The sequence below is a fragment of the Scyliorhinus torazame genome, chromosome 4, assembly GCF_047496885.1.
Source record: "Scyliorhinus torazame isolate Kashiwa2021f chromosome 4, sScyTor2.1, whole genome shotgun sequence".
NCBI lineage: Eukaryota > Metazoa > Chordata > Chondrichthyes > Carcharhiniformes > Scyliorhinidae > Scyliorhinus > Scyliorhinus torazame.
The window spans coordinates 64519805-64531895 of record NC_092710.1 but is presented as its reverse complement, the minus strand read 5'-3'; the positions used below and the strand labels follow the sequence as shown (position 1 = coordinate 64531895).

The window sequence follows — 12091 nt, the reverse complement described above, 5'->3', positions numbered from 1 at the left end:
CCACGCAACCTCCCCGGACCTGCACATCTTTGGACTGTGGGAGGAATGCCCCGCAGACACGGTGAGAAAGTGCACACTGTACACAGGCACCTCAAGCCGGAATGAAACGCGGCCTCTCGCGCTGTGAGGCAGTGGTGCTAACCACTGCGCCACCGTGACGCTTCTATTGTGGGCAATGAAATAAAGTTGACGCTGAGCCACAGAAGGAGCTATTAGGTCAGCTGCCAAAAGCTTGGCCAAAGAGGTAGATTTTAAGGATCATCTTAAAGAGGAGAGCGAGCGAGATAAGTGGGAGGCTTAGGAAAGGAGTCCAGAACGTTAGACTACAGATTAAAATCGGGTTATACAGAATGTCAAAAGAGCAGAAATCTGGAAGATTTGTTGGGCTGGAGAAGGTTTCAGAGAAAGGGAAGGACGACGTCATGGAAGGATTTGGACGTAAGGATGGGGATTTTAAAACATGCATTTTCGGGACAGGAGCCAGTGTCGATCAGCAAACACGGGGCTGATTGGTGAACTGGACTTGGTTCAGGTGAAGTTCCAGGCCGCAGGAGTCTGGATGAGCACAGCTATATTTAGGGTGGAAGATGGGAGGCCGGCCAGAGGAACACTGGAATGATCAAGTCCAGAATGAACAAAGGCATGGATGAGTCTTTCAACTGCAGGTGAGCTGAGGCATGGCCGGAGTTGGACAATGTTTAGAATGTGGAAATACAATGTATTCAACTGATAACATTCTGTCAGTCAGTCTAATATCACAGTAAGAAGTCTCACAACACCAGGTTAAAGTCCAACAGGTTTGTTTCAAACACTCGCTTTCGGAGCGCTGCTCCTTCCTCAGGTGAATGAAGAGGTGTGTTCCAGAAACACATATATAGACAAAGTCAAAGATGCAAGACGATACTTTGAATGCGAGCATTTGCAGGTAATTAAGTCTGGTGTTAAGAAGTTGTATGACTTCTTTCTGTGCTCACCCCAGTCCAACGCCGGAACCTCCACATCATGTCTAATATCATACAGTTTAGTCAGGGATATTGAGGCGTAATGGATACAGTGTCAGTCATTGCTGAATATTAGGATTATTCCTGTATCTGTATCTCTGGAATATTATATCAATGCGGAACATTCCACAATTCATTGTGATCAGAAGCGGTACATAATGTTTCAATAACTCCATGAATATAATCATGCTGCACAGTCTTGCTTTTGCGATCCCTCAGCACTCAATCCTGAAAAACCGAGTTCAAATTGGAAAGCCTGTTAATTAAAGGAAACTTCTCCCCGTCGGGGAATTGAACCCCGGTCTCCCGCGTGACAGACGGGGATACTAACCACTATACTAACGAGGAATACCTGGTGAACTATCAATACTGATCATCCAACAATCCAATTTCCGCCACTGAACCAAATCTGTTGAATTCTGTTAATGACCGTCGTACATCCCAGATGAGAATTGGAACACAGTCAGTTCACTGAGAGGAGGTTTCCTGTAATCCGCCCAGTCTCACTCCGAGATATCTGAAGGAAACCCGCAGCCCCTCCAATCTCCGTTTGTGGTTAATTCCTGAATGGAGTGGACCACTCCTTCATTTTCAGATGATTATGTTTAGATCTGAAGGAAACAACGATTTTTCAACATTCGAGAGAATTGTTTGAGTCCTTAACCCGCAGCAATGTTTAATACCTCGTGTTTGACCACCTCAGCGCTGGACTTCTTCATTTATTTTTCGACATGTTTCCCAGTATTGAGTCAGTTTTCTATGTGGACACCAGCCGCACGTGTGTGAAGTGGACCTGTTAACAGGAATTGAATTTGAATCTATCAGACAAAATCCAAGTTTTGTTCAGTTGACATCTCTCAGTTCAACTGAATATCCAAATTTCAATGAGTATTCGAAACCACTCCCTGCTGGTCTCTTGGTGAGGATTCGGTGCTTTCCCGCTGCGGACTGGGTTCAATTTCGGTCAAGACATTTTATTAAACAGCTAACCAGTTTGATGCTATCTGTCATGGAAGGAGAATTCTGTTCACGCTGTGTATGGGCCCTGCACCTAAATGCAAATGTGTCAAGCGACAGGTCACCGTCACTGTATCAGGCGAAACTACTAAGTTGAACAAAATGGAAACACCTAACTTCTTGTCCTCAGGTCAGAGCCAGGGTGACGATGAAACGCGGAATCACCTGCATTACCAAAATAAACATTCAATCAAATACACGTCAACTGCCTGGAAGGCAGCTCTGCTCACCATTATACCACATCACTGACAAAAGCTAGGGTGAAGTTAGGCATATGTCTCAAGCTTTTGACAAAGGAGCAACAAGACATAAGGTATTTTACAAGAACATTATCATAAAGCGCAGAAGTAGGCCATTCGGCCCACTGAGTCTGCACCCACCCTCTGAAAGAACATGCTACCTGGGCTCACTCCACGCAACCTCCCCGGACCTGCACATCTTTGGACTGTGGGAGGAATGCCCCGCAGACACGGTGAGAAAGTGCACACTGTACACAGGCACCTCAAGCCGGAATGAAACGCGGCCTCTCGCGCTGTGAGGCAGTGGTGCTAACCACTGCGCCACCGTGACGCTTCTATTGTGGGCAATGAAATAAAGTTGACGCTGAGCCACAGAAGGAGCTATTAGGTCAGCTGCCAAAAGCTTGGCCAAAGAGGTAGATTTTAAGGATCATCTTAAAGAGGAGAGCGAGCGAGATAAGTGGGAGGCTTAGGAAAGGAGTCCAGAACGTTAGACTACAGATTAAAATCGGGTTATACAGAATGTCAAAAGAGCAGAAATCTGGAAGATTTGTTGGGCTGGAGAAGGTTTCAGAGAAAGGGAAGGACGACGTCATGGAAGGATTTGGACGTAAGGATGGGGATTTTAAAACATGCATTTTCGGGACAGGAGCCAGTGTCGATCAGCAAACACGGGGCTGATTGGTGAACTGGACTTGGTTCAGGTGAAGTTCCAGGCCGCAGAAGTCTGGATGAGCACAGCTATATTTAGGGTGGAAGATGGGAGGCCGGCCAGAGGAACACTAGAATGATCAAGTCCAGAATGAACAAAGGCATGGATGAGTCTTTCAACTGCAGGTGAGCTGAGGCATGGCCGGAGTTGGACAATGTTTAGAATGTGGAAATACAATGTATTCAACTGATAACATTCTGTCAGTCAGTCTAATATCACAGTAAGAAGTCTCACAACACCAGGTTAAAGTCCAACAGGTTTGTTTCAAACACTCGCTTTCGGAGCGCTGCTCCTTCCTCAGGTGGATGAAGAGGTGTGTTCCAGAAACACATATATAGACAAAGTCAAAGATGCAAGACGATACTTTGAATGTGAGCATTTGCAGGTAATTAAGCCTGGTGTTAAGAAGTTGTATGACTTCTTTCTGTGCTCACCCCAGTCCAACGCCGGAACCTCCACATCATGTCTAATATCATACAGTTTAGTCAGGGATATTGAGGCGTAATGGATACAGTGTCAGTCATTGCTGAATATTAGGATTATTCCTGTATCTGTATCTCTGGAATATTATATCAATGCGGAACATTCCACAATTGATTGTGATCAGAAGCGGTACATAATGTTTCAATAACTCCATGAATATAATCATGCTGCACAGTCTTGCTTTTGCGATCCCTCAGCACTCAATCCTGAAAAACCGAGTTCAAATTGGAAAGCCTGTTAATTAAAGGAAACTTCTCCCCGTCGGGGAATTGAACCCCGGTCTCCCGCGTGACAGGCGGGGATACTAACCACTATACTAACGAGGAACAGCTGGTCAACAGCCAATACTGATCATCCAACAATCCAATTTCGGCCACTGAACCAAATCTGTTGAATTCTGTTAATGACCGTCGTACATCCCAGATGAGAATTGGAACACAGTCAGTTCACTGAGAGGAGGTTTCCTGTAATCCGCCCAGTCTCACTCCGAGATATCTGAAGGAAACCCGCAGCCCCTCCAATCTCCGTTTGTGGTTAATTCCTGAATGGAGTGGACCACTCCTTCATTTTCAGATGATTATGTTTAGATCTGAAGTAAACAACGATTTTTCAACATTCGAGAGAATTGTTTGAGTCCTTAACCCGCAGCAATGTTTAATACCTCGTGTTTGACCACCTCAGCGCTGGACTTCTTCATTTATTTTTCGACATGTTTCCCAGTATTGAGTCAGTTTTCTATGTGGACACCAGCCGCACGTGTGTGAAGTGGACCTGTTAACAGGAATTGAATTTGAATCTATCAGACAAAATCCAAGTTTTGTTCAGTTGACATCTCTCAGTTCAACTGAATATCCAAATTTCAATGAGTATTCGAAACCACTCCCTGCTGGTCTCTTGGTGAGGATTCGGTGCTTTCCCGCTGCGGACTGGGTTCAATTTCGGTCAAGCCATTTTATTAAACAGCTAACCAGTTTGATGCTATCTGTCATGGAAGGAGAATTCTGTTCACGCTGTGTATGGGCCCTGCACCTAAATGCAAATGTGTCAAGCGACAGGTCACCGTTACTGTATCAGGCGAAACTACTAAGTTGAACAAAATGGAAACACCTAACTTCTTGTCCTCAGGTCAGAGCCAGGGTGACGATGAAACGCGGAATCACCTGCATTACCAAAATAAACATTCAATCAAATACACGTCAACTGCCTGGAAGGCAGCTCTGCTCACCATTATACCACATCACTGACAAAAGCTAGGGTGAAGTTAGGCATATGTCTCAAGCTTTTGACAAAGGAGCAACAAGACATAAGGTATTTTACAAGAACATTATCATAAAGCGCAGAAGTAGGCCATTCGGCCCACTGAGTCTGCACCCACCCTCTGAAAGAACATGCTACCTGGGCTCACTCCACGCAACCTCCCCGGACCTGCACATCTTTGGACTGTGGGAGGAATGCCCCGCAGACACGGTGAGAAAGTGCACACTGTACACAGGCACCTCAAGCCGGAATGAAACGCGGCCTCTCGCGCTGTGAGGCAGTGGTGCTAACCACTGCGCCACCGTGACGCTTCTATTGTGGGCAATGAAATAAAGTTGACGCTGAGCCACAGAAGGAGCTATTAGGTCAGCTGCCAAAAGCTTGGCCAAAGAGGTAGATTTTAAGGATCATCTTAAAGAGGAGAGCGAGCGAGATAAGTGGGAGGCTTAGGAAAGGAGTCCAGAACGTTAGACTACAGATTAAAATCGGGTTATACAGAATGTCAAAAGAGCAGAAATCTGGAAGATTTGTTGGGCTGGAGAAGGTTTCAGAGAAAGGGAAGGACGACGTCATGGAAGGATTTGGACGTAAGGATGGGGATTTTAAAACATGCATTTTCGGGACAGGAGCCAGTGTCGATCAGCAAACACGGGGCTGATTGGTGAACTGGACATGGTTCAGGTGAAGTTCCAGGCCGCAGGAGTCTGGATGAGCACAGCTATATTTAGGGTGGAAGATGGGAGGCCGGCCAGAGGAACACTGGAATGATCAAGTCCAGAATGAACAAAGGCATGGATGAGTCTTTCAACTGCAGGTGAGCTGAGGCATGGCCGGAGTTGGACAATGTTTAGAATGTGGAAATACAATGTATTCAACTGATAACATTCTGTCAGTCAGTCTAATATCACAGTAAGAAGTCTCACAACACCAGGTTAAAGTCCAACAGGTTTGTTTCAAACACTCGCTTTCGGAGCGCTGCTCCTTCCTCAGGTGAATGACGAGGTGTGTTCCAGAAACACATATATAGACAAAGTCAAAGATGCAAGACGATACTTTGAATGCGAGCATTTGCAGGTAATTAAGTCTGGTGTTAAGAAGTTGTATGACTTCTTTCTGTGCTCACCCCAGTCCAACGCCGGAACCTCCACATCATGTCTAATATCATACAGTTTAGTCAGGGATATTGAGGCGTAATGGATACAGTGTCAGTCATTGCTGAATATTAGGATTATTCCTGTATCTGTATCTCTGGAATATTATATCAATGCGGAACATTCCACAATTGATTGTGATCAGAAGCGGTACATAATGTTTCAATAACTCCATGAATATAATCATGCTGCACAGTCTTGCTTTTGCGATCCCTCAGCACTCAATCCTGAAAAACCGAGTTCAAATTGGAAAGCCTGTTAATTAAAGGAAACTTCTCCCCGTCGGGGAATTGAACCCCGGTCTCCCGCGTGACAGGCGGGGATACTAACCACTATACTAACGAGGAACAGCTGGTCAACAGCCAATACTGATCATCCAACAATCCAATTTCGGCCACTGAACCAAATCTGTTGAATTCTGTTAATGGCCGTCGTACATCCCAGATGAGAATTGGAACACAGTCAGTTCACTGAGAGGAGGTTTCCTGTAATCCGCCCAGTCTCACTCCGAGATATCTGAAGGAAACCCGCAGCCCCTCCAATCTCCGTTTGTGGTTAATTCCTGAATGGAGTGGACCACTCCTTCATTTTCAGATGATTATGTTTAGATCTGAAGTAAACAACGATTTTTCAACATTCGAGAGAATTGTTTGAGTCCTTAACCCGCAGCAATGTTTAATACCTCGTGTTTGACCACCTCAGCGCTGGACTTCTTCATTTATTTTTCGACATGTTTCCCAGTATTGAGTCAGTTTTCTATGTGGACACCAGCCGCACGTGTGTGAAGTGGACCTGTTAACAGGAATTGAATTTGAATCTATCAGACAAAATCCAAGTTTTGTTCAGTTGACATCTCTCAGTTCAACTGAATATCCAAATTTCAATGAGTATTCGAAACCACTCCCTGCTGGTCTCTTGGTGAGGATTCGGTGCTTTCCCGCTGCGGACTGGGTTCAATTTCGGTCAAGACATTTTATTAAACAGCTAACCAGTTTGATGCTATCTGTCATGGAAGGAGAATTCTGTTCACGCTGTGTATGGGCCCTGCACCTAAATGCAAATGTGTCAAGCGACAGGTCACCGTCACTGTATCAGGCGAAACTACTAAGTTGAACAAAATGGAAACACCTAACTTCTTGTCCTCAGGTCAGAGCCAGGGTGACGATGAAACGCGGAATCACCTGCATTACCAAAATAAACATTCAATCAAATACACGTCAACTGCCTGGAAGGCAGCTCTGCTCACCATTATACCACATCACTGACAAAAGCTAGGGTGAAGTTAGGCATATGTCTCAAGCTTTTGACAAAGGAGCAACAAGACATAAGGTATTTTACAAGAACATTATCATAAAGCGCAGAAGTAGGCCATTCGGCCCACTGAGTCTGCACCCACCCTCTGAAAGAACATGCTACCTGGGCTCACTCCACGCAACCTCCCCGGACCTGCACATCTTTGGACTGTGGGAGGAATGCCCCGCAGACACGGTGAGAAAGTGCACACTGTACACAGGCACCTCAAGCCGGAATGAAACGCGGCCTCTCGCGCTGTGAGGCAGTGGTGCTAACCACTGCGCCACCGTGACGCTTCTATTGTGGGCAATGAAATAAAGTTGACGCTGAGCCACAGAAGGAGCTATTAGGTCAGCTGCCAAAAGCTTGGCCAAAGAGGTAGATTTTAAGGATCATCTTAAAGAGGAGAGCGAGCGAGATAAGTGGGAGGCTTAGGAAAGGAGTCCAGAACGTTAGACTACAGATTAAAATCGGGTTATACAGAATGTCAAAAGAGCAGAAATCTGGAAGATTTGTTGGGCTGGAGAAGGTTTCAGAGAAAGGGAAGGACGACGTCATGGAAGGATTTGGACGTAAGGATGGGGATTTTAAAACATGCATTTTCGGGACAGGAGCCAGTGTCGATCAGCAAACACGGGGCTGATTGGTGAACTGGACTTGGTTCAGGTGAAGTTCCAGGCCGCAGGAGTCTGGATGAGCACAGCTATATTTAGGGTGGAAGATGGGAGGCCGGCCAGAGGAACACTGGAATGATCAAGTCCAGAATGAACAAAGGCATGGATGAGTCTTTCAACTGCAGGTGAGCTGAGGCATGGCCGGAGTTGGACAATGTTTAGAATGTGGAAATACAATGTATTCAACTGATAACATTCTGTCAGTCAGTCTAATATCACAGTAAGAAGTCTCACAACACCAGGTTAAAGTCCAACAGGTTTGTTTCAAACACTCGCTTTCGGAGCGCTGCTCCTTCCTCAGGTGAATGAAGAGGTGTGTTCCAGAAACACATATATAGACAAAGTCAAAGATGCAAGACGATACTTTGAATGCGAGCATTTGCAGGTCATTAAGTCTGGTGTTAAGAAGTTGTATGACTTCTTTCTGTGCTCACCCCAGTCCAACGCCGGAACCTCCACATCATGTCTAATATCATACAGTTTAGTCAGGGATATTGAGGCGTAATGGATACAGTGTCAGTCATTGCTGAATATTAGGATTATTCCTGTATCTGTATCTCTGGAATATTATATCAATGCGGAACATTCCACAATTGATTGTGATCAGAAGCGGTACATAATGTTTCAATAACTCCATGAATATAATCATGCTGCACAGTCTTGCTTTTGCGATCCCTCAGCACTCAATCCTGAAAAACCGAGTTCAAATTGGAAAGCCTGTTAATTAAAGGAAACTTCTCCCCGTCGGGGAATTGAACCCCGGTCTCCCGCGTGACAGGCGGGGATACTAACCACTATACTAACGAGGAACAGCTGGTCAACAGCCAATACTGATCATCCAACAATCCAATTTCGGCCACTGAACCAAATCTGTTGAATTCTGTTAATGGCCGTCGTACATCCCAGATGAGAATTGGAACACAGTCAGTTCACTGAGAGGAGGTTTCCTGTAATCCGCCCAGTCTCACTCCGAGATATCTGAAGGAAACCCGCAGCCCCTCCAATCTCCGTTTGTGGTTAATTCCTGAATGGAGTGGACCACTCCTTCATTTTCAGATGATTATGTTTAGATCTGAAGTAAACAACGATTTTTCAACATTCGAGAGAATTGTTTGAGTCCTTAACCCGCAGCAATGTTTAATACCTCGTGTTTGACCACCTCAGCGCTGGACTTCTTCATTTATTTTTCGACATGTTTCCCAGTATTGAGTCAGTTTTCTATGTGGACACCAGCCGCACGTGTGTGAAGTGGACCTGTTAACAGGAATTGAATTTGAATCTATCAGACAAAATCCAAGTTTTGTTCAGTTGACATCTCTCAGTTCAACTGAATATCCAAATTTCAATGAGTATTCGAAACCACTCCCTGCTGGTCTCTTGGTGAGGATTCGGTGCTTTCCCGCTGCGGACTGGGTTCAATTTCGGTCAAGACATTTTATTAAACAGCTAACCAGTTTGATGCTATCTGTCATGGAAGGAGAATTCTGTTCACGCTGTGTATGGGCCCTGCACCTAAATGCAAATGTGTCAAGCGACAGGTCACCGTCACTGTATCAGGCGAAACTACTAAGTTGAACAAAATGGAAACACCTAACTTCTTGTCCTCAGGTCAGAGCCAGGGTGACGATGAAACGCGGAATCACCTGCATTACCAAAATAAACATTCAATCAAATACACGTCAACTGCCTGGAAGGCAGCTCTGCTCACCATTATACCACATCACTGACAAAAGCTAGGGTGAAGTTAGGCATATGTCTCAAGCTTTTGACAAAGGAGCAACAAGACATAAGGTATTTTACAAGAACATTATCATAAAGCGCAGAAGTAGGCCATTCGGCCCACTGAGTCTGCACCCACCCTCTGAAAGAACATGCTACCTGGGCTCACTCCACGCAACCTCCCCGGACCTGCACATCTTTGGACTGTGGGAGGAATGCCCCGCAGACACGGTGAGAAAGTGCACACTGTACACAGGCACCTCAAGCCGGAATGAAACGCGGCCTCTCGCGCTGTGAGGCAGTGGTGCTAACCACTGCGCCACCGTGACGCTTCTATTGTGGGCAATGAAATAAAGTTGACGCTGAGCCACAGAAGGAGCTATTAGGTCAGCTGCCAAAAGCTTGGCCAATGAGGTAGATTTTAAGGATCATCTTAAAGAGGAGAGCGAGCGAGATAAGTGGGAGGCTTAGGAAAGGAGTCCAGAACGTTAGACTACAGATTAAAATCGGGTTATACAGAATGTCAAAAGAGCAGAAATCTGGAAGATTTGTTGGGCTGGAGAAGGTTTCAGAGAAAGGGAAGGACGACGTCATGGAAGGATTTGGACGTAAGGATGGGGATTTTAAAACATGCATTTTCGGGACAGGAGCCAGTGTCGATCAGCAAACACGGGGCTGATTGGTGAACTGGACTTGGTTCAGGTGAAGTTCCAGGCCGCAGAAGTCTGGATGAGCACAGCTATATTTAGGGTGGAAGATGGGAGGCCGGCCAGAGGAACACTAGAATGATCAAGTCCAGAATGAACAAAGGCATGGATGAGTCTTTCAACTGCAGGTGAGCTGAGGCATGGCCGGAGTTGGACAATGTTTAGAATGTGGAAATACAATGTATTCAACTGATAACATTCTGTCAGTCAGTCTAATATCACAGTAAGAAGTCTCACAACACCAGGTTAAAGTCCAACAGGTTTGTTTCAAACACTCGCTTTCGGAGCGCTGCTCCTTCCTCAGGTGGATGAAGAGGTGTGTTCCAGAAACACATATATAGACAAAGTCAAAGATGCAAGACGATACTTTGAATGTGAGCATTTGCAGGTAATTAAGCCTGGTGTTAAGAAGTTGTATGACTTCTTTCTGTGCTCACCCCAGTCCAACGCCGGAACCTCCACATCATGTCTAATATCATACAGTTTAGTCAGGGATATTGAGGCGTAATGGATACAGTGTCAGTCATTGCTGAATATTAGGATTATTCCTGTATCTGTATCTCTGGAATATTATATCAATGCGGAACATTCCACAATTGATTGTGATCAGAAGCGGTACATAATGTTTCAATAACTCCATGAATATAATCATGCTGCACAGTCTTGCTTTTGCGATCCCTCAGCACTCAATCCTGAAAAACCGAGTTCAAATTGGAAAGCCTGTTAATTAAAGGAAACTTCTCCCCGTCGGGGAATTGAACCCCGGTCTCCCGCGTGACAGGCGGGGATACTAACCACTATACTAACGAGGAACAGCTGGTCAACAGCCAATACTGATCATCCAACAATCCAATTTCGGCCACTGAACCAAATCTGTTGAATTCTGTTAATGACCGTCGTACATCCCAGATGAGAATTGGAACACAGTCAGTTCACTGAGAGGAGGTTTCCTGTAATCCGCCCAGTCTCACTCCGAGATATCTGAAGGAAACCCGCAGCCCCTCCAATCTCCGTTTGTGGTTAATTCCTGAATGGAGTGGACCACTCCTTCATTTTCAGATGATTATGTTTAGATCTGAAGTAAACAACGATTTTTCAACATTCGAGAGAATTGTTTGAGTCCTTAACCCGCAGCAATGTTTAATACCTCGTGTTTGACCACCTCAGCGCTGGACTTCTTCATTTATTTTTCGACATGTTTCCCAGTATTGAGTCAGTTTTCTATGTGGACACCAGCCGCACGTGTGTGAAGTGGACCTGTTAACAGGAATTGAATTTGAATCTATCAGACAAAATCCAAGTTTTGTTCAGTTGACATCTCTCAGTTCAACTGAATATCCAAATTTCAATGAGTATTCGAAACCACTCCCTGCTGGTCTCTTGGTGAGGATTCGGTGCTTTCCCGCTGCGGACTGGGTTCAATTTCGGTCAAGCCATTTTATTAAACAGCTAACCAGTTTGATGCTATCTGTCATGGAAGGAGAATTCTGTTCACGCTGTGTATGGGCCCTGCACCTAAATGCAAATGTGTCAAGCGACAGGTCACCGTTACTGTATCAGGCGAAACTACTAAGTTGAACAAAATGGAAACACCTAACTTCTTGTCCTCAGGTCAGAGCCAGGGTGACGATGAAACGCGGAATCACCTGCATTACCAAAATAAACATTCAATCAAATACACGTCAACTGCCTGGAAGGCAGCTCTGCTCACCATTATACCACATCACTGACAAAAGCTAGGGTGAAGTTAGGCATATGTCTCAAGCTTTTGACAAAGGAGCAACAAGACATAAGGTATTTTACAAGAACATTATCATAAAGCGCAGAAGTAGGCCATT

At 45.2% G+C, this 12091-nt stretch overlaps 5 non-coding genes across 5 annotated transcripts; all 5 read right to left on the bottom strand.

The window, feature by feature from the left end:
- Positions 1-1277: 1277 nt before the first annotated feature.
- trnad-guc (transfer RNA aspartic acid (anticodon GUC)) lies at positions 1278-1349 on the bottom strand. The gene has a single exon. It is a non-coding gene; the product is annotated as a tRNA-Asp (tRNA).
- A 2357-nt stretch (positions 1350-3706) lies between these two features.
- trnad-guc (transfer RNA aspartic acid (anticodon GUC)) lies at positions 3707-3778 on the bottom strand. The gene has a single exon. It is a non-coding gene; the product is annotated as a tRNA-Asp (tRNA).
- A 2357-nt stretch (positions 3779-6135) lies between these two features.
- trnad-guc (transfer RNA aspartic acid (anticodon GUC)) lies at positions 6136-6207 on the bottom strand. The gene has a single exon. It is a non-coding gene; the product is annotated as a tRNA-Asp (tRNA).
- Positions 6208-8564: 2357 nt separating this feature from the next.
- Positions 8565-8636, bottom strand: trnad-guc (transfer RNA aspartic acid (anticodon GUC)). The gene has a single exon. It is a non-coding gene; the product is annotated as a tRNA-Asp (tRNA).
- A 2357-nt stretch (positions 8637-10993) lies between these two features.
- trnad-guc (transfer RNA aspartic acid (anticodon GUC)) lies at positions 10994-11065 on the bottom strand. The gene has a single exon. It is a non-coding gene; the product is annotated as a tRNA-Asp (tRNA).
- Positions 11066-12091: the final 1026 nt, after the last annotated feature.